Below are 23,787 nucleotides of genomic sequence, written 5' to 3'. Positions count from 1 at the left end.
ATGCATTTTAAAAGCATGAATCACACTGTGAATAGAGAAGAGCTCATACCCATTACGTAAGTAAAAGTAGTGATACCAAAGTCCCATAATGCATGTGAAAGTTCAGCATTCAAATTTTATTAGTAGTATCACCAAAATACACTTCAAGTAGCCTATCAAAAGGATGGACAATTTCAGGGTTGTTATTACTAATGCATTAACATTTAAGTGGCATTTTAATGTAATTCAATATATAGGTACAGACCATCTTGTGATTGGATCACTCCAGCTGTGATACAGCAATCCGCAACCTTAAAGGAATATGAGCCAGGGGCGTAGAGTGGGGGCAGGGGGGTGGCCCCTATAGAGCTGGGCGATAAAACAATAACTATAATTATCTTGATATAATTTCTCTCGATAGAGATATAATAAATGTTCGATAAATCCTATATATAATTACACCACCCATATGCCTGTAGAGGGAGGCGGTAATGCAGCTTAAACGCCACCTGCCATTTACCAGAAGAAGAAAAAGGAGAAGTAAGTTTTTTTTTACAGAAAAATCAGTGAATTTATTTTATCTTTATTATACATTACATTTCATTTTTATTGCTTTATTAGTACAATTTGGGTTCTATTAGTAATTTATCTTAGCTTTTTGTGCTTAGTTCTTTAGATGTGTGTGTTCTGTGTTTAAATGTCTCCTGTTGTTGTGTTTGATGTGGATATAGCTGCCATATAACATAATTTCCTGAAAGGATCAATAAAATATTAGTAGAAGAAGAAGAAGAAGAAGAAGAAGAAGCAGAAGCAGAGGAAGAAGATAAGACCAGTTATAACATTACAACAACATACTTATAAAGGTTTTTTTTTAAGGTATGTTTTTTTTTTGTTTATTTGTTTCTTTTATAACAGCGCTGGGCTAACCCAGTACAGTAGCTGTTGTTAGTTGACTAATGCTAATGGTAAATTAGCAAGTTAATTCAAGTGACTATTTCATAAGAATGATATGACAAACAGAACTAGAGGCAATGTGAAAAAAGCTTTCACACATTTTTTTTGTATGCAAACATGACTTTGGCCTAAGTCACGTCAGATAGACTTTAATCAGCAATAAATGACTCCATGTTAATTCACAATGTCATCAAAGTCTGTATTTCGTTATTAAATGAGAAACAGCAGAAATTACATACAGTGTGTCAAACTTGTACAGAAATGACTTTGTTTTGTCTCTATTCTGTTTACATTGTCAGCTAAAACACTTACAAAATGTTTTAAACCGTCTGCACAAAGAGTTTGACATGCTCTCGACCACCGAATTAAGACTGTTAAGAATTATTTGTCGATGTGTTGCTTTATTCATTGACATTATTTTGATTGTAATTGTTTTGAATCTGCCTCTGATCTGTGAAATTTTCTGCTGTTTGGAAAATGTTGTAATGTTCTAACAATAAATAAGAGTTTAAACCACAGTTAACTGTCTGGTTTCTTCAACTTTTACTTAGCAGCAAAAATCACCCTTTAAACTTGAAAAAAAAATAATAATTTGACATTCGTTGGCTTGATAATTATCGATATTGACTGATATGATATCACCCAGCCCTAGCCCCTTCCCTAATTCCTACCCTTCCACCTCCAGCCCTCCTGCTCGGACCACACCCATCTTTGAATTCGACCTTCATTTTGATCTACACACCTGTAAAGATTAATGTCAGCATTTTGCATAGTTGTGACACTATAGTGTTGACAAAATGTGTCCACAGACAGACAAACATATAGACACCTGCTAAAGTGCTCAAAATGGCCTCTAGGGTAGTTCCCACTGTAGCCGTTGTCACCAGGACCACATTTTACAATGACACACAACACACAGATTCACAAAGTGAAAACAATACCTGCATGAGCAAGTCTCAAGAAAAACTGTTTAAAGGTAAACTACACCTGATTTTCCTTTGTATAGACTCATGAAAAGTAATCCATCTCCATCATCACCTATGACGCATGTGTGGTAGTGTATATATCTGCTGAGACTCTTCTCTCTGCCTGTATTGTCTTATTCGTTCCAGGGCACAGGTAAAGTCGGGGCTTTATAAAAAAAGTAGGGACCAGGTGCCCGACCATAGGTAGCACACAATCATGAGGAGGCTTTGAAAATCGCGTCCGCAGCACTAACAAAATACAAATATACAGAGGCAAAACGTCAAGTGGATAAAGCTCGTTTCAAAACCAGAGTAAATCTGAGCATGGCTTTCACTTTTACCTGTGATACTGTTTACAAACAGTAACATACACTTCCTGTGTAGCATACCTTTAATGTCCTCAGGTTCTTCTTCACCTCCTGCTGGAGCGTGACCTTTTCCCTGACTCTGTGTAGGAAGTGTAGTGGAGCTCTAACAGTGAGAACAAAAGGACTGTAAACACAAGAAAGTATCTATGAAGTGGATGCATTGAAAACAGTGGAGTAATTAATTTCAGTTTCATACACTGAATACTTCCAAATAAATTATTTGGATAAAGTGGAAAAAACGTCCTATCTTCTGACTACTCATGTTGGTTCTGGTGATGTGTCCAGATCTCAGCAACTGCAAAAATAGGTAAATTAGACAATGAAAAAACTACAAATAAACAAGACCCAAGTTGTATTAAAAGTGTAGATCTTTAAGTTTCCCTTCCTGCATTTAAAGTTAAAATATTCCTAATTTGCAATCTATAACTGTTGTGTCACAGCATGTAAAATGCTGGTTCAATGAAAGGTGACTATTACAAACAACGCAGCAATAAACATTTGCATCTGAGAGCATGTTTACTGTGTTGGACCAAATCCAAATATAAAGAATTACTGCACGAAGAGAGGGGTGTTAATTAATATGCACTTTTAATTCAATACATAAACCCCCGAAGAAGAGAATAAACATGTCTGCATACATCTGGGCACGGCCTGTTTATTATAATAAACCTTTATTTTACAGTCTCATATTCTTGTGGAGCTGGTTTTGATCTGTATTCTAACAACAAAACGATGTCTTCTTAGGTAATGGAGACTTTCAAAATAAGAAAGATAGAAAATGAAAGCTTGTACTCTGAGCAGCCAATAATCTTGTTAGTTTCAAGTGGCATGGTCACTTGTCAGTGACTTGATGTTAGTCCTCGGGGACACAGTTGAAAGGCTGAACTGGAGAAAAACATCCCGGGGGTTTGCGGGGGGAAGAGGCCCAATCATTGTGGTAGTAAAAACAACCTGCGGACGAGCACTGAGGGCCACACAGTTCTGACCGAGGCAGAGCAGAGCTCACTGACTGCATTCACCACTCCAGGAGACAATTACACTGGCTGGGTGTCTATTGCTCGTGTCTGCTCATCCCTCCCTGTTGTCCCGCAGGAGTCCCTTGGGGTGTGTATGGGACTCTGTGTATGTGTGTGTGTGTGTGTGTGTGTGTGTGCATGTGTAATGTGGGACCCTACACATACTCAAATCACCTCTCACTGCTTTGCTGAACACAAATTAATCGTTTGTGTGTTTGACGCAGCCATCCAAACAAAAATAAAATAAAGACACAAAACCTGTAAAAACACACTCTGTGCAATTAAGCTGCTCGGGGGTTATGTTTATTTTGAACTAAAGGAAAAAGGTCTTAACTTGTTTTTTTATTTTTTAAATAACATTCTCCATAAATAGAAAAGGCACTGAGAGGAAACAAATGTTAGTGCCTGAAAAGATTGCACACAGTATAAACTACTGATGTGTGTAGGCGTTAGCGCTGTACCACAAACACCTCTGAGTTGATTACATAAATATTGCATTACTCAATTATTTATGCGTTATTAATTTAAAAACATTTTACTTGAAAAGGAAAATATTTGTAAGTAGAATCACAGGACTTTTGTTTAATATATTGAAGCATGCTTTAGCAGCATAAACATATTATCATTCTGCATGCTCGGGGTCAAAAATGACCCCAAATAAAGTTTGAAGTCCAATAAAACTAAATAAATGTTTTCTTTTCATGGCAGGACTCACAGTTTCACATACTTCTGCAGGAGCGAATAAATGCCGGAAAACAATATTTTTGAGTCGTCATTTGTGCACATATATGACCGATATAGTCTGTGACTGATTTGTGAGTAAACATGCTGGGAACATGCTAAAATAATTCACAAAACTCTGTCCCCACCAAAACAGATGTATTAGCATGGCTACAGATCAGTGTGGACCAGTGGTGTAAATATAAACAGTGCAGGCAGTGCGGTTGCACTGGGGCCCATGGGATGGAGGGGCCCGATTTTTGAATTTGAATTTTATAAGCACACAAGCTGTGATAAAAACAAGTATATGAAAATAAACATGGCAGGGATGATGCAGGAGAGGTAAGAAACCTGAAGGGGCTTACTGTATGATGAATACCTCACCTGTAGAATTCTCTCCTAATCATGAGAATATAAGACACAACAGGTAGTTTTAATAATCATAAATGAAACACAAAACACATAAATTGTTCAAAGAAGATTGTTAAATCATAAATGATGTGATTTTCTATATATGCCCTCAAAAAGGCAAACCAATCTCCATTATGGTTTTCTGTTTTTGTAAAATATTATCAGTCAGTAACAAAAATATGTGCTTATTCTATAAAAAACTTTAATTTAACAATAAAAAAACTATTTACCTAAACTAATAATTTCCAATTTTCTTTTGTAGTTTTTGTCACATACAGAAATGTCATGATGATGACTGGGTAACCTGTATGTTGATGTTGTCCAATATCAAGTCTCTGTTTAATCATGTAACGAGACAGTACGATTTACAGTAACTAGTTTAGGTGCAAAATCTCTTAAAACTGACAAGCTGGGCACATCTGCAAGCAGATATAATATGAAAGCAGCAGTAAGACACACTGTTGGTAAAATATATATACACCTAAAACTCTATGTGTGTGTGTGTGTGTGTGTGTGTGCTTCATAACTTGTAACTACGGCGCATTAGGACCTGTCATAACAGTGTACAGTGAGCCCCATCGTAACTACCTTACGCCACTGATGTGGACTTAAGCTAATGTTAGATTCAGACATACATTGTTCTCTAGTGATTGGTTAGGGAAAATCAACCCCCCCCCCTCTCCACAGATATCAGTTAGAGTCATAATGGATTTCTGAACAGGCCTGCCAGACACAGGCCCAGGGGCCCAAACTGTTGGGGGCCCTGCAAAATGTCACTCGAAGGGACAACTACAGAACAAGAGAGACTCAGAGCGACTCCAATGAAACATAAAACAACCACAAAGAGACACAGAATGACCACAATGAGTCAAAAACTACAAAGAGACACATAACAACTACAGAGGGACCAAACACAACAATACAAAGGGGCTAAACAACTATGTGGGAAAGGTGGTGGGGCCTTCTGCATGTCTGTGCCCAGGCACCCATTGTCTTATAATCTGCCCATGGTCAGAGTGGACGCAATGTCACACTGACGATGGAGCTTAAATTCCCTTGGAATTTTTCTGAAATTTCTTTGAAAATTATTTAGGAAAATTTCCTGGACATTTAGAGGAAATTATGTTATGATAATAATTGCAATAATAATTTAACATTTTAATATATTATAACCTATTTTCATATGTAATTGTTCTTACCGGTTTTATCCTGTTTTATATTTGTGTGCCTTTTATACTGCTATATATTGATATGTCATTCTTTTATTTTGCACAGCACTTTGGTCAGCTGCGGTTGTTTTTAAATGTGCTATATAAATAAACCTGATTTGATTTGATATGATGTCAGTTTTAAATGTACTGACATCTAACCTCACAACAGCAGCACTGTAGATAATGCACAAGCTGGCACACAGAGCACGTTAAGGTGCAGATTGTGTTATCATTATCTCTGTATACTTTGGTTTTAGGAGATAAGGTTGTGGGTTTTCTGGTACAATGGCTGTAAACATTGACATTATCGCGTCTACTGCTGCCATTTTTCCACATTATTCTGACACTCATGGTGCTGATGTCAAAATCAAAATGCTGATAGGATTCATCCCAACCGGCAGATGATTAATATACATCCTTCATCATCTTGAGGGCGATCATTTCCATTTTTCTCACTGAGAGTGACAGATGTGAACCATCCCATTGACCATAATTAATCTGTGTTTAAAACGAACAGGCCACATAGTAGTGGAGGCATAGCCCTGGGTCTGAGGGCCCCGTGTCATGGTGCTGTCTGTCTGGCCCCATGCATCTCAGTGTAATTATCCCATTGCCATGAATAATGGGACAAGGGGGATCCGAGTGATGCTTTGATAGAGATGAGATTAGTTTAATCAAGTTCATTGCTTGGGCTAGGCCACCGAATCTCATCATCCTTCCTCTCAAATCACCAGACCCTCACCCCACCCGCCAAAGCTCCCTTTACGCCTGCCACATTAGCCAGAAAAATTTATGACATCGTTAGTTTTAAGTGCTACCTCTGTTAGGACAATGCATACTTAAAGCAGAACCCTTTGTGACTCGAGGATTCATATTAAACGGGGCAAAAGGAACCCTGAATCTGTGGGCAGACTGGTATCATATGGTCTGAAGGCACATTTACAACACAGAAAAAAATAGTGTACATATCACAATAATTATAATAGTTGTGCTGGGAGTCTGCCTATAATAATAAAATTGTTCAATGAAATTTACCTTCAAGTCAGACATAAGGTACATCTCAGGTAGCTCATACATCCAGCTATAACCTTGGTCAAACAACGGACCAATTCAGCATCACATTTAGATTCATCATAAAGAAAAAGTGTTGGTTTTCAATAGTTTAGGCACCTCTCATTAGAAAGTCAAACATGGGATTTATCACTGTAATGTGTTGCCCCCCTGAGGCAGATCTTCATGTAGAACAGAAAGAACATCGCAGGCCTCTGTGTGTATTTACAGACAACAAATCATGTTTGTCAAAACTGACAAACCCAGCGTGAGACAAAAGGCGGCGGACTCCTATAGTGATCTTAGCTAGGAGAAATCCATAAACACACGTTCCCTGCAGCGCACCATCACTCTCTGCAGCCGGCCTGACGTCAGAGGACAGGGCTTAAACTGTCTGCAGAGGACTACAACTTTGCAAACAAAGCCCCAAGTCGAGCCTCTCGGAAGTCCCGACTTTGACTTTCTCCTAGCTTCGTGTCAACACTCTGCTCCGTGGCCCCCCGTCCACAAAAAAATACCACTATTACAGCACAATTTGGGAGCCATTCATCAAATAAGACATAGGATTAATTAAGCCTGAGGACTGAATTAGCCTCCCTCTTCACTCATCAAGGTGTACCCTTGGCCTGGGGTTTGGAGATGGGGGTGGGGGCTCCACGCTGGTGGTGAGTGTAGAGAGGTGGGGGCAGGGATTTCATAGCACTAGCATGTGTTTAGTGCATTCACACTGGCACAAAAAAATGAAAATCCCTTTATCCCCAATTTACATATGATGTATGACAATAAAAAACTCCAGAGGGGAATGCTACCACAGTGCTGTTCATTACATATTAGCTTTATGGCAATATATTTACCAGGCTGAAAGGCCGTGTAGGAAAAAAGTTGGCGAATGACAAAACTTCTGTCCCTGCAGCTTCTTTTTCAAACTAAAACATAAACATCCATCTGTTCCTATCAGCTGCTGAGACCGATGAGCATCACACCTGATTCATCATGATGACATTCAGCCTTTCAGTGTTGTTTTTAGTGGAATAATTTCACACCCGACGCAAGGACGAGCACACCGCACAGAGGTGGACTTTTCTCTTTGTATTAAATTATAATGCAGGTGTGTTTAATGTCTTGCGATGGCCTGTAACAAATAAAGATTCCCTCCCTTATGTACAGAGATATGACACACATACCGCGCGCCGAGTTCATTAGTCCATAGCATCCTGTCCCTCACCGGAGAGGGGTCATGCTTTTGATGAATGGACTGTGTAGCTTGTAGCTTCAGGCTAGGATTCAGCACCTCAAGAGGCAGCGAGGACCCAACTCTGGTTAGAGCGAAGAAAGAGAAGAAAGAAAGGAGGAAATGAGGGAGAGAGACAGAGCGAAGGAGAGAGATGAATTTGGATTACCCAGGAGTTCTGTCTCCCCCGAGTCCTGCATCCGAGAGACATTAGGAATCTAATGTGCTATTATTCTCCATCACCCCCCTAAGCCTAAAACATCTGTCCTTGGGGTGTCTCCAGTAATAGACAAGGGCTTTCGGACCCTTCGCTAAGACAAGACAGCAGCTCCTACAAGGGCCCTTGACGTCCTGCCGACTTAATCTGCAAGTACTTTCACAAAATTGACATTGCCTAGAGAGTAAAGCAATCAGCAGACACAGTGTTGCAGAGCATTTATATTTCAGCGAGTGCTTCCAGAGACAGTGGAAGCTGACCTTTAGGAGGCCCGGCAAAGAATTACATTTCTTTTTGCAAGATTTTCTAACTTTAAAAGAGATTTTAGAAAAGACTTTTTTTGTTACTGCGTGTCTTCAAGGTTAGCAGGAGATGGGTGAGTTCTGTAAAACATGTATACCAACAATATTAGGAACAACATCCTGAATATCTCTTTACTTATAAGAGCTAGACAACACCATATGATTTTAACGGCTTTATTTGCACTACAGGGGGAGATTTATCGGCTTTTGAAGATGGATGCAAAGTTATCTGGATACATTTCAAATGATACTTGTATCTTTTGTCTCACAGTTTAAAAGTATCATCACCCCAAACACTGATGGAATAAATCAGTGTTTCAATAAGGAGAACCATGTGAGCTCTTCCCCCTTTTTCCTTCCTCACTCTTGACTTTCTTTTACCTGTGGATGTTTTACGCTCTAATAACACCACTGTAAATCCAAATCTTTACATAAACTCTACATCCCTGTCTTAGGTTGTGTGCTTAAAGGTCTACTGTGTAGGATTAAGTGGCAGATTGCAACCAACTGAACCTTCTCCCATAGCACAACGATGGTGCCCGATGCAAAATGCGAAAATACAAAAACCGTAAATGGCCTTATAGCCTACAGCCAGTGTTTGTTTTGTCTGTTCTGGGCTCCTGTAGAACATTGGGGACTCTGTGGAAGAGGTTCCACTCTGTATGTAGATATAAACAGCTCATTTTAAGGTAATGAAAATACAACAAGATTTAAATTCAGGTAATTATACACTAAAGAAAACATAGTTATGAATCTTGTATTTCATTTCTGCCAATATATCCCCCTAAATCCTACGCACTGGACCTTTAAAGGATGAGTCTGGTGATATTCTCCATTTTTCCTATCATCAACAAATCCCATTAAATAAGATTGATGCCAACAATTAAGTGATCCTACTAATAAGTATCATCTTTGTAGTCAAAGCCTGATATACTGTGATTTTAAAAACTATTAAAAGCACATCTGCGATACACATTATTGCAATGGCTAATTTTTTTCTTTACTGAGATCAGCATGGGGACTGTAGTTTATTTTGAGTCAATCCCACTTTTCTGGTGCCGTAAATAACTCACATCTAATAGCTCACTTTTTCCCAACAAGAATACAGTTCACTTCTGTTGAGTCACGATTAAGGATAGACCGATACATCGGCCGGCCGATACATTGGGCCGATATTTGAGTTTTTTACTTGTATCGGCATCGGCCGATACGCGCGTGGGTTCGCGGATTTATTTTTCCCTGGCATGATTTACAGACAGGCACCCACGGGCAGCTCTGTGTTGCCGGAAGACCCTGCAGCGCACATGCAGCGAATCCTACTGTGTACAGTAGTTGTTGTTTTATTTATGCTTCAGCTTAAATATTTGTTTATTTTATAAAGACATTACTGGAAGATTTAAGAGCGCTGAACTCTTTTTTTTATTTGAATGTATAATAATAATAATAATAATAATAATAATAATAATATTCTACCTGTTCTACCTCAACTTTCCATCTTGTTTTAGTATTTTTTACTGTTCAATAAATGTTTCTTATTTTAAACTTGAGACCTGTAATATTTGTTATCATTGTGTCATTTTTTTGATGTAAATTGAGGGAGCAAAAGCAGTATCGGCCCCAAATATCGGCTCAAGAAAATCGGCAGTCCATAATCGGTCATCGACTAAAGGTGATGGAAAAAAATCGGTATCGGCATCGGCCCTAAAAAATCCATATCGGTCTATCCCTAGTCACGATTGCTAAAAACTACTGAGCCCAGCCATTTTTTAAAAGAATGAAAATAAATATTGGTGGCATGTTTTTAACATGTACTTCCTTGTTAGAAATGAATGGGCTTGAAGCTGAGGCCCACAGACAGAGAGAGATGAAGCCACACGTTGTTGTATTTGGTCTTTTCTGGGATTTGTTCACAATAACAATAATCTAGAATATCACTGACTGACGAGATGGTGATCACATAGGCCCAGTAACAGAAATGGCTGGGCCCCTGAAAAGATCCAGTGGATTTTTTGTTTTGTTTTGTTTTTGGTTTTTTTTTTTGTTTTTTACAATTGTTGTCTACAAAAACAAATAAACAAACAAAAAAAGACAAACTATTTTCAGGAGAGGTGGTTTTGGTATGAAACAGGCTAAATTTTACCAGAGCAATAATAAAGTTTGAGTAAGTAATGGTAAATATTTTGGTTCAAAATAAAATTTGGTTATCATTGCTTATTGCTGACCCCCATGGGCCCCCTTTAGCAGCAGGACCCTAGAGAGCTCCCCCCTTTTTCCCCCCCTTATGGGCGGCCCTGTCTAGATATAAAGCATTTTCCACCAAAATTTAAAGGGTAAAATGTAGGGGGGGGGGGGTTGATACAGCATGGCATCGCAATATTTACCAAAAAATAGCTGCGGTGACATGAAGAGAGTGAAAATTTTATCTTATTAGTTAAAATATGTTGACAAAGTTTTCCTTTGGGGACATAATTTACAGTTGGAAAAACGTAATAAATCGCAATATATCACAATATGTAGCATATTGCAACAATATTTTATCATGATAATATTGTATCATGGATCCTCCGGTGTTTCCCACCCCTTGTAAAATGCTTTGTATTCACTTCCAAATGATCATTTTGACAGTATTTATTATCTGATAGTTTTGCTTCACATTTAAGGTGCCATTTAATATTAAAACAGCTTGTGATAATATGAACATTACAGCACAGAGTTAATATCTGTCACATCTAAAAACTCACCACAAAGTAGGGGAATTACTTATGCAGTTTTCTGTGTCTCCACAGCATGAGAGAATAATTGTTTTCATATGACCACAGATGCAATATTCATGATACTCATTTTTAACATGAAAGATCTGTTAATGGAGGCATAGTATTTGATGTTGTATTTCTACTAATTGAATTAAATCTAGTCAAAGAGCAGAAATATTTGTCTTAAAGGCTTTGGAACCCCCAGGCTCTGATTATAAATGCATCCCGTTAAATGAAAAGAATATATCTTGATTCATTAATTATTGATGAGGGGGAGCAAAATACTATGGGTACTCATTAATTTAAGAGAAATAATGTCTCATGGTTACGTAGGACGGCATAGCAACAACTCTGCTATGAGAAATGCCCCAACAGATCCATCACACAGGATAGAGGAAACCATGCAACCTGTTTAAATAGGAAGTTTCTTTGCTAAAGAGACAGTGTGGGCTGAACAGATGGCCAAACCTGTGCTTTTCACTCCTGCTTCTGTTGAGCAATTAAAAGTTTCTGGCTGTTTTTCTCCCTTCCCCCCAAAGTACAGATTGCAAACATGACAAGAGGTCAAATATCTGCAAGGGAAAAAGGAGTGGAACAACTGTTCCACCGAGCTGCTCTGGCCTCAGCTGGTGTGCAAGCGGACGTGTATTCACCTGAACGAGGACTGGTAATCACCCCACACCGAAGTGAATAATTAGTGTAATAATTACCAGGCTTAAAATGAATCTGCGAGCTGCCCTCTCTCACAGTGCCATCAAGAATAACAGGTGTTGAAAGTGCCTTGAAGGGACAGAGATTAAAGATTATTTCGTTATCCCGAGTCTCCTTCAGGCACAACTGTCTTGTGTTTTATCCTGTCATCCACAGCGAGGGTCGTGTGGGGGCTCATTTTCCTCTGGCTTGGCAGTTTTGGGAGCTAGGCATTTGACAGAGAGTGAATGTTGTTTAATCTGGGAGTGTGAGCCGTCCTTGAGATCCTGGACACTCCATGTCCACATAACCTCCAGCTACATGGAGTTAAGTTGTACTAATGCTTATTATTAGCTGCCATACTGTCTTTTTCTTTTGCTAAATAAATCCTAGATATTCTGAAATAACATTTTGGGTGTGTATTCATATCATGTGAACAAAATTGTAAAAGAAATGTCAAGATTATAATAATAAATCCCAGTAATAACACAAGTAAGCTTTTATAATTTGATGTCAGTATAACCAGATTCATGTTGACTTTTTAACAACATAATAGCCCATATTTTCCTCTGTGATCACCATTTAACAACTTTAATTTCCTTATCAAAAAGTGGGCACTGCTTATCTGATTTCCGTGGCAGTCTAGTGGCTGTATATACTCTCTGTTTTGACTTAAGCAATGAAGCAAGTGAGCCTAGGGGTGTTTGTTCTTGTAAGAATTACTTAAAGACTTGTCAAGATGCCACAACTCGTGCTTGGGTTCCCAGGCTCTTTCTGTGTTTGTTATTCACACTTCCTGTGTGTTTTTGAAATTGCTGCAGCAGGTGTAACAGCTCTTAGACACAACGAATTAAATATTTGTTTCTAACACTTAACAAAGTGTATTTTGCGTTTTAATTACAGTGGAACCGGAATAGTCCCAATAGTATTTGTTTATATTAGAGTCGTTATATTTCCAGCTGTAATAATAATGGAGCCAGGAACCATCGTGATATTCTTGTGCCACACAAAAGGATACAGCTCCATAAATAGCTATTTGTGTGGGATTCCTCAGTGTTTCCATTCAGTATATGTGAATGTCTATGCAGAATCAAGATGAATGTGCGGTTCAAAGAGACATTGGTTGATTATAGTATCAGCATGACATCGTGCACTTTATCTTTCACTGCGCCCTGTTGTCTTATAATGCCGTATCATTAGTTTCCCTGACAATGATTTAGCATTCAGCCATCTACCCCATTGACCTGTGCTGTGTTTAAATGTAACCTTCTTTCAGCACGGGCCATCATTTGTCACCTCCAAGCTGTCAAAAACACATAAATTGGACACGACCTGGCATGGCCGGTGACAGGGAGACACAGAGGGGCTACAAAACAGAAGCAGGGCAATCAGCTGCATCTATTGCATTTACATGGTCTGGGAAGGTTAGCAAGTTGTTCCTGAAAGATTACCACCTCTAATTTCTTTGGGGAGGATGGGACCTTGGTTCGGCTGCCAAGCCTGCTTTTCAGGTCAGGGCCCCCTGAATGTTAACTAAGACCCAGGAGCAGGTCAGCAGGCAGGCCAAGGGACCAGAGGAAAGCCTGCGCCCTGCTCTTACACTGGCGGCCAGCAAGTCGTGCAGAAAGTTGCCATCCATCTTTGGCACAATGCTAATGATCCATTCTGGGAGAGGTCTGTGGTTAGGAAAGCTATCCAGGTAGTCCTCCACTGGTGGCTCCCCGCTGCTAAGTGCAGCACCCACTCTGAAATCTCTGCCAGCAAAAAAAAAAAAAAAAAAAAAGACAGGCTCACTAACCAAAAATTCTTTCGTATTACTTCAATAGGCGCCAGAACTGTTTGATGTTCTCACAACTGCTCATCAACCCTCTGGTTGTCTTCTTTAAGCTACGCTGCGAGAAAATTTCATGTGGTGCCACAAAGGGCACCTTCTGCTTTCGGTTTTTTAACTTTTACTTTGATCTAAATTATTAAACAGTTTCAACTCCAACTCCAACTGTGGCGAGTGCTGCAACTGTGTTTCTGCGACTGTTGGAGCCTCAGATCATGTTTTGAATGCCATTCAGTGACTTTATATATCACAGGCAGCTAGACTGCATTAAATAAAGTACAGCATGTCCAATTTAGTTCTACCACACTAACTTAAACATGATTGCGCTTGCAATAATATGAAATTAAACTGTCACAGACAAGCAAACAATGATAATTACAGTATTTCCATCACTGTGTGTAGACATACACAGCTCCTGTATATGCATATTATGAAATACATGGTAACATATACAAAAAAATGTTAATTAAAATAATATATATTTAGAATCTGCATTAATTGCCTCTATTTGCCTCTTTCAGGAAATTAAAAATCCATTTAAAATAATGTCAGAATATCATCACAACACCAATCTAAAATGCACATCATAATAAACACCTATGTTTCCACAATATACAATGAGCAGGTCATGGACTAATGAATGAGTAATGAAGCCTTACATCTTAATGTGTGAGTATATAATTTATGTATATATTGGCTATTTTAGATCATATTCCTTACGTTTGATGAGGAACAATATCATCTGTCATGACCATATGTCATTGGAAATACAAAAATAAAGATGCCAATATTCTTCAGAAATCTGCCCTTGTCATTTTATCTAATTTGGTTCACAATGAAATGGCCAATTAAAAATAACCGCATTACTTTGTTAATAAAGCAGAGGACTGACTCGAGGGAACATTTCATTGGCAGTTAATTATGCAGTCTGGTATTCTCAGATGTTCCCAGCAAATGTACAGTGAGACTATAAAGCTGTTATTGTGCTCTGCTTCCATTTCATATTTGCATAACAGAAAGCTCGCCATGTGTTTTGTCGCTGTCGCCACATGCAAAGGCTCAGCATGTTTGGAAAAATGCATCATCAGTATGTCATAACTCACTGGATCTGGTTTGTGTGACATAAGGTGGTAATCCCTAATGTTTGATTTTCACAACATGAGTGTGATCATATATTTATGTTGCTGATGCTGTGTAATCCATATGTACACATACACTGAAGAATTAATGTCCACTATGTATATAATGTTCAATATATAGATAAAATTGCACGTCTTTGAGCTGAATTCTTCTGAATGCTTTTACCCATCTTTATTAAGTTGTGCTGTGAAGCTCTCTGTTTTCGTGTCTTGCTGAGGTAAATGATGCTTGAACAGCAGGGAGATCACTCACTGTTAACCATATGGTTTGGTGCAAAAGGTCAGCAGTGTTTCTGAGGGTTAATATCAAACGCCCAAACATAGACAAGAGGGACCCATGCATAATAATGTCAGTGTATATTCCCTTGTGCAAAGAAGACCAAGTAACTGGTAAATGTTTTTAGCGCACTTTCATCACAGTCTATTCTATATCTGACTGATATGATGAAATGTTTTTAAAAACAAAAGAAAAGAATTCTTTTGTCGACTGTTTGCTCAAACTAATGGGAATAATGGGGACAAATTCTCGCCGTCTTTCAGCCAGTTATCAACAAGACAACTATCATGTCACGAGATAGACTGAAATGAACTGAACTCATAAAGTTTAAATATATAAACTTCACAAAGGGTTACATTAATAAGTGATTTTTCTCCTAGGTATGATTTTTCCTCTTTCCTTTGTCGACATTTCTCTTTACATTGACAGTGAGTGGGACCGGTCTCCCCTCAGCGATAATAAGAAATATTGGCTTTTAACAGCCACTTTAAAGCATATGGACGCTCAAGGCCTTTCCAACATTGTGTAAAAGCCTAAAGGGATTCATACAGAGTGTAGTTCCCCCCGCAAATCCGCAATACGCACCAAAACAACTATCACTTTATGTGAGAATTAGCAAATAGTTATCATTTCTGTGACATAAAAGGGTCCGTGCCAACGTGCGCTGAAATAATAAAATATTGAAAGGTCTATGAAACATAAATGTGAATTCTTGCTACATCTGTCTCTTGCTAATTGAGTTGCTACCAAGAATGTTAGTACTCTGGAGAATAATTTGTCAGTGCAAAACATCGAATGGACCAATTTATTGGTTGCTGCAGGCTGTGGAGTTCCAACAGTCTTTGATCAACCTTTTTAGGTCAGTATCTCTCGAAATACAGAGAGGAGAATTACATAGCAGAGAAAATATTTCATCTTTTTTAAAAGACAAGGAAAAGTATTTTTGTAGTTACACTGTTTGGCTGTAATGGTGAATAAATTCTTTAAAGGGCTCCGAGCCGGGGGGGGGATAGCAGCTTTTGTGCACAATATTTATTGTTTTGTGTGGATGGTAACTTAAACATTTATCATAAAAAAGTGACAGAAAGAGTAATTATAAGTTTTGCTTTTTCTCATCACTCACTGGATGTAAGATGCTCTGACAGTTACTGGTGGGCTTTTCTGACACGCTACATAAAAAGGCTGCTTCAAAGAGTTTGGTGTTGGCTGAGGGGTTGATCAATCTTTGACTTTGAAACATTCTTGGCATTTTGACAATGGATGTACTAACGGTTGTTTGATAGCTCAATCAAATGTCAAAATTCTATTTTGCCTAAATAATATGATAACTCTTTACTGAGTTATAAGAAGTGTGCTGGTCTTTATGACGAGTGTCCTCAGTGAACCTGATGCAGTTCATATAGTGTTGTACCTATATGACACCGTACACATCATGTGGACCATGTTGACTTAATTAGGCAGCATCTAATTACTTAGAGTAAGTACACTTACTGTGAATAACCTCACTGAATAACACACATTTACACAGTATATGCTGCAAGTCAGAGTGTCATCAGTGACATAGGATATGACAATAAAATCATATCATATAAACTGTAATGACAAAAATCCCAATTTTTAGTTTGTTTTATTCTCATTTTAATGTATGGATTATAAACAGACCTCCCTTTACATGTTAACCTCTCCTGGATAGCGATGTGGAAAACCTGTCTGATCCATCATTCCCACTGTGACATAAATGCACTTGATACTTCATTAGGTAATTGCTAGGGATGTCCCGATCACATTTTTTTTGCATCCGATCCGATACAGAGTCCTTTATGCAAAGCATTAAAGCTATAGTGCATAACTTCTACAGGTCCGTAAATGTCCGTTTCACCCAAGCCACTACTAGAGGAGATGACACAATGCTGATTAAGCCGATCGGCTCCTCTAACATCTCACGGTATTTTTCAATATATATCATTTTTAGTATGCGTGTCGACCGGTGACATTCCCGCGCTGGCACACAGGAAATGCTTCCTCACAACAAGAAGGGAGGGGGAGGACGAGCAGAGAGTGTCACAGCAAGAGGTAGAGCGCAGGTAGAGAGAGAAAGCAACATGGCGGAGAAGCGGCCAAGACACGGTTCAGAAGTGGGTCCTACCACAAAGGCAAGTGCTACTCTGTGTACAGTGTGTGGCAACTGGCGAGTGTTACTCTGTGTACATGGAAGTGCCGCCGGCTTATTAGTTGTAATAACGCATTATCCGCTGGAAGGCGACAGAAGTTATGCACTATAGCATTAAGAAAAAAAAGGCAAGAATGCATCCAAGCTGTCCCATAAGGTTTGTTTTTTATTTAAATAGTATCCAAAAAGCTTATCGGTGGTTCACCAGCACAAAATGTAAGGAAATTCTGAATTGTAAAGAAATTGTCCCTCCAGAGTTGCCGTAGGGCTGTGGTAGGCGAGGTTCCGCCGTTAGGTGTGGTTGTGTTGCTCGGAATAAAGAGAGTAGCGGTGGCCGCTGAACCTGTTGTCTCGACGTTTATTGCTCATTAGCTGCACTCAGTTAGGCGAACCCAGGACGCTTGGTTACAATACACTGGAAAGTGGAGGCAACAGTAAACAACATAGATGAAAAACCTGGCCTTTTTTGTTGTTTTGATTCCTTCGATCTTTTATTAACGATTCCGATTTTGTAAAAATAACGTGATCGTGCCGATACCCGATCCGAGGGACATCCCTAGTAATTGCACATGTTGGTGGCCCCACAAGGCAAACAGAGGGAGCTGTCTGAACACTGAGGACAACATTACTGAGAAATCACATAACCATATCCCACATATGCAGTCCAGTGGTATTTGGAGTAGATTATTAAAGCTGCTATGAATTGATATTAGCAGGGAGACTTAACTTGCTTTGCCTGGAGGCTACTTTTGCAAAATGACAAATGCAATAAGCAAACAGTGTAAATGTATTGTCTTTGTGAATCAGAAAATGGTCGGCGGGCCACGTGGCAAGCTTTAAGTTGAGTATCACTGACGTATCTGAAGTAAACTGCACAGTTAAAACTACATATCAGATTCTTTGTTGCTGTTTGGAATGAAAATCTGTCGTCCATCTTTTTTTTCTGTATGATCTGAATAAAAAAAAATCACTAAAATGCTAATTTGTGAGTGAATTCATCACTCTCACTGACCACCAAAGAACCCCTGAGCTGAGCTTTCCCTGACAACCCTTGCTCTGGATGTGTAAAAAGACTATGCTAACTATTTGTAAAGACTCTGCTTTAGCATCAGGCACCCTGGGCCTTGTTACCATGGAAACATACAACAAATCCTATAGCTTTTTAAAGGCATTTTCCCATTTAGCTGCATTGTGACATTTAGTCAGTTTCTATCATAGTTTTACTGCAAATAGTGGACAATTTAAGTCATTAAATGCAACATATTTCACTGAAGTACAGCTGGTTTTTCTCATATTAAGCAGTTTAAGTTAGAGTTAATGCTGATCACCACCCTATCCCATTCATTATACCTATGAATGGTCCCTTGGTCACATGACTGGAAACTGCAATTATGCTGACAGTAAAAGGAAAAATTGAATAGTACATTTAAAAACGCTGAATTGCTTTAATTAATTTGGAAATAGTAGACTTAGCTAGTGTCTCCTGTGTGCCGTCAGAATTGCTGTCTCAACATTAGACCATTGCCCACATGAATCTAAATGTAGCTTTGGTTCATTGCATTACATTCATAGTCAAATAAATACAATGAGACAGTCTTTTGTGATACAAATCATCAAACACGTTATATTTCAACCACTATGAGAATCTACTCACAAAGCAAATATCTGTTGTTAATATTTTGATTGTAACACAACCAAACCTCTACTAAAACATTCTAAATTCAAGAGGCAATCAAACTGGAAAAAAAACACCAGAATTTACGAGAACAGACACAATAAACTAAAACATGTTTGCTCGGAATATATCCACACTCCATAACAGTGAGGTCATATAATTCATTTCTACTCAAAACATTTCAACAAGGCCCTCAAGATAAGATAGCAGGTTGTACAGCGCACTACATCATTAGCTCACACATGTACAGTGTCTCAGAGGACCTTTAATTTGAGTAGGAAAAGTCTGTTCCTCCACTATGAGGTTAAAGAGTGGGTGACAAGTGAAGAAAATCACAGTGGAATGCATTAATTAGATAGACCTAAAAGCATATTTATCAAAGGCTAAGCCATATGGGAATTATCTCAGAAAGGATCTAATAAAGACAGGACAGGTTAATAGAATAAAAGGCCTTGGATAGAATGTGTGCTTATACATAAAATATCAACCTGATCTCACATGTAAACGAATCATTAGGATGTAACGATTAAATGTTATGGCAAGCAGATCTTTAACAATGGAAATGACCTTCATGTGGTTTGACAGTGACAATTGGCTTCTTATGTTCGCTGTGATTAAAATGTCAGAGCCTCTGACTTAATTCATCTCGCCATTTGAGAGATTCCACATGAAATGGACCAATATTTGCTCAGAGTGAGAAGACTGATCGCATGACGCCGAATATGCTGATATCAAGGATAAATATTTCATGAACTCCTCTTAATAAGAAAACAGCACACTGGTCCACAGAGGAAATAAACAGCCCGGCGATTCTGACCGAATCATCTAAACGGTGTCAATCACAAGTGAATATGGAGGGGCTCCCGTCCCGGCTAGTGATGACTGATGGCCCTTCAGTGGCGATTGAGACAGACGGAGCTGATTGAGGGAGCTTATCTTTATGGTGGAGCCATGGAATTGTTAACAGGATGTGATGGCCTGCGTCCGCTGAGTTGAGCTGGGAAATAAAGCTGTTGGGCTCCAGCTACCTTGCCATCATTCACAGAGGTAATGATGTCTGTCTAGCTCAGAAGTAAGTAATAGTCTGCCCACGGGTTAGTGAGGGCATGACACAGCGTCACTGACAAAGTTGAACTTGGACAGACGCACACAGTTCAGCACACTGCTACAATTTTGATAGGGTTAATAAAAATTAGAATATATTGTAAAACCTAGGGTTCATGAAGTGAGATAAGAAGGGATGAGCGTCACTTGATTTCTAGCCATGGGCATTTTTAGATTTTTTTCCCCCCTTATGATCCAGGAATAATGTAGAGAGCAGAGCAAGATGACTGCAAAATTAAAATATGGCTCTTTAAAAGTCCCACAAGCCCAGTGCCTAGCAAATTTGGCTCCCTGGGCAGCCCCACCCCACCCCCTGAAATATAAATGTTGTCTTTTATATCATATATTGTTTTTATTACAGATAGGGTTGCAATAGTATGAGATTTTCATGGTATGATAACTATCTCAGATAATATCATGGTGTCATGGTATATAACAAAATTATTAATATTACCAATTCCAATTACCCTTAGTAGAATGAAAACATAAGGGATTTTTTTTTTTGGTTTAATAAAAGCTTTATTACCACAATTGAAATTTGAAAATATTTTTAATGGATATGTAAAAGTCGTAGATAAGCAAATATACACATAACTATTGGTATACCATGAAACTGGTAGGCAATACCACTGCAACCCTAATTACAAACACAAGCTAACAAACAATAGTAATGAATAAATAAAGAAATATATGAATACATATAAGAATAGGGCATGTGCAAATTTGCAAATTTTTTCTTCCTCATTTTTTTTGTATTGCACCCCGTATTACTTTAATGCTCTCCTCATACACTCCTCCATCATGCCCATCAGTGCTCTAGCATGTTTCAACAGCAATGATCACTCACTCATGAACACATTAAGGTGAACTGACACTCTAAAAAAATAATCCACTGGTTCAACTTAAAAAAATTAAGGTAACAATCTGCATGCATCTTTCTAAGTAGGTCCAACTCATTATTATTGAGTCAATCCTATGAGTCTTTATAATCTAAAAAACTCAATTACTTTAGTACAACCAACATAATTTGCTTTGACTTTGAAGAGCTCAATTAAGTTGAACCAACTTAATATTTATCCAAACATTGTGGTGACAGTGGTCAAATTATTTAAGGTATTCTAACTTATTTATTTTTAATTCCACCCTACTCAAAAAATTGATTTTGACCAACATCTTAAAATAAGTTGTCAAATAACTTAAACACTTTAATGAAACAAATGTAATCTTTCTTTATGCTGGAAAACTAAGCCCACATTTCATTTTTTTAAGAGAGGTGCCCCCCCTACTACAGGCGACCGTTACCATCAGATCTTTGGATGATTTTTCCCCTTGTGTTTGACTATGGGTGGCGCCCTAGGCAATCGCCTATGTCGCCCATAGGAAGATCCCCCACTGCTGCACGTCATCACAGGCATGCCAATTTTTGCAAACACACAGACCACACATTATCAACAATGATAGAGATGATATTCTTCTTGAGATCAAAATGGAGGCGAGGGTATGTCTAAAGGAAACAATCACAGATCTAGCTCCACTCAATTATCTTTAGCAGGATAATTAATCAATTCAGTATGCACATCCAAGTCTCAGAGGCGTCTTTGGGATAATTGTTCTCATTGACTTGAATAATTATTTGTTTGCTGATTTAATCATTTTCGCATTTGGAAAACAAATGAACTGTGCTGGTACATACTCCAGATTGTTTTTTTTTTCTTTTGATGCTGGTAGGTGAAAACTGACTAAATGTAGAGTACAGTATCAGACTGAAACAACTGATGTTATCAAAAACCCTGATGCAGAATGTCTCTTGAGAAATTAACCGCAACCATATTCAGACATTATGTCATTATGTGTTTTTTTTTCAGGACCCTAACCTCAACTTGAAGAAGGTCAATAAAACATGAATTGTTTCTGCCTTGTGGCATCAATACAAACTCCACTGAATCAAAGGCTAATATTTCTCAGCTATGAGGTCAGCCCTGGGTTACAGACACGGCGTCCTCAGATAATGACTGGCATGTTGAAAACAACTGTCGGAGTCTTCAGTTCGCAGCATTATGAGTTTGAATGAGACCTCATGGCTACTGCAGCAAATAGCACAAATTAAGAGGGTCATTTTAATGGCACTCACTACTATTTATCATGCCGTTTTAAATGTTTTGCTCATTTGTTTCCATTAAATATTTCATCTTCCCTTAAATATTCATTTAACTTCCTCTTTAAATTTTTTACCAGTCTCTTTGCAGTTGCTATCTTTTTTGCCTCCCTTTTAGGCTTTGCAATCATAAATAATTATTCATCTACACCCAGAAAGAGATTGCATAAAACATGCACATGAATCCTTTTTGTCTTTTCTCATTAGTGATATACTTCGAGTAGCCTAAATACATCCCGCTACCCCACTTATGGAAATTGGTTGGAGAACCTTCCTAATGATTCTGCTTCACAAATAGGTTACAGCTTCCATCTCTGATCCCAACGTTCATCCCTCCTTTCATCATGAAAGGAGGGGTCTACTACAGCAGCATCTGTGATGAGATCTTGGAGTTCTTGTATTACTTTTAAAAGGAGCTACATCCTGCATCAGACAATGCTTCTTTATTGTTTAAATCAACTGCGAGGCTACAGCGGGACTGTGTGAACAACAGTAGCTGCTCCCTGACACTTAACTGTGTATTGACGAGAGAGGTTTACTGTAATGAACAATGCAAGACACACATAACAATAGTGAAACAGTCACTGAAGCTACACTGCTGTGGCTTTTTCTGTCTTAAGAACATGTTGTTCTAGTAGCTAAAAAGCTTCCTAATTGTCATCTATCATATTTTGCATTTTCACATACAATTTTATAACTTAAAAAAACAAAGTAACAATAAGGACAAACTTAAAATTCTATTAAAAGTAACACATAATCAAAATTCCACTGTTATTCTTAGCATTTTCTGACATTTGAATGAATTTACTATAAACATGTAGGACACACTCCTCTATCTGTGTTACATGTGTGAACGCTGTAGCCCGGCTCAGTACATTTGTCTTGGCTAAACAGGCAACATTTGTCTTAATTTGTTAGATAATTGCAACATGACTCATTAGCAAACAGCACCATGGTGGAAGGTGGAAGGGAAGCATAAACTCTCAATTTGACTGGATTATCCTTTTGTGATGAGGCCTAATGATCCAACAGAGTAAATAGCAACGTGTTAATTAGAAATTACACTGAATGATCCGCTGCACACAGAGGAGGTATTAACCAGGCAGCATCATTATATTAGATCTATAGCCGTCTTTGCTTTTCTCTTTTTTTAAACCATGGGGTCTGATAGTAAAATGGCAATTATAACTATCCCAAAAGAGAAATTATGGAACATTTGTTGCAGTTGACTCTCTTCAGTTTGCTTTTAAAAACGAAATAGACTGACATGCTCTATATTCTCCAGACATATTTATTCTCAAGACCACACCTGAAGGGTTACTGCAACCAAATTAATTTGAGAATATCACCATCAAAAAAGTAGAAAAATGTACATTTACCTGAATTACAGGACACAAGAGCATGTCATTACTAAATTCAGATAAATCTGAAACCATCCGGAAATGTAACTTAAAAGATTATGATTGAAACTGGAAAATGTCTCCTCATTACACCTCAGACTCTAGTTCACTTTGTCCTCACTGAGATTTTCGTTATAGCAGATTTTGATCAATAAATGCATCTACCCAG

General features: G+C 38.3%; 1 long non-coding RNA gene across 2 annotated transcripts in view; it reads right to left on the bottom strand.

The window, feature by feature from the left end:
* The window catches only part of LOC144463467 (uncharacterized), a 63,417-nt gene that overhangs the window by 37,694 nt on the left and 1,936 nt on the right, over positions 1 to 23,787 (bottom strand). The window contains exon 3 of one of the 2 annotated variants that reach the window (XR_013491619.1): positions 7,894 to 7,990. The exons of the other annotated variant lie outside the window; for it this stretch is intronic. This is a non-coding gene — a long non-coding RNA (uncharacterized LOC144463467). Of the gene's footprint in view, positions 1 to 7,893; positions 7,991 to 23,787 lie in introns of those variants that run through there. 2 annotated transcript variants of the gene reach the window in all.

Source organism: Epinephelus lanceolatus, chromosome 5 (assembly GCF_041903045.1).
Source record: "Epinephelus lanceolatus isolate andai-2023 chromosome 5, ASM4190304v1, whole genome shotgun sequence".
In the NCBI taxonomy this organism is placed as follows: Eukaryota; Metazoa; Chordata; class Actinopteri; order Perciformes; family Serranidae; genus Epinephelus; species Epinephelus lanceolatus.
The sequence above is the reverse complement of the archived record's forward strand: the minus strand, read 5'-3'. Positions and strand labels throughout refer to the sequence as shown.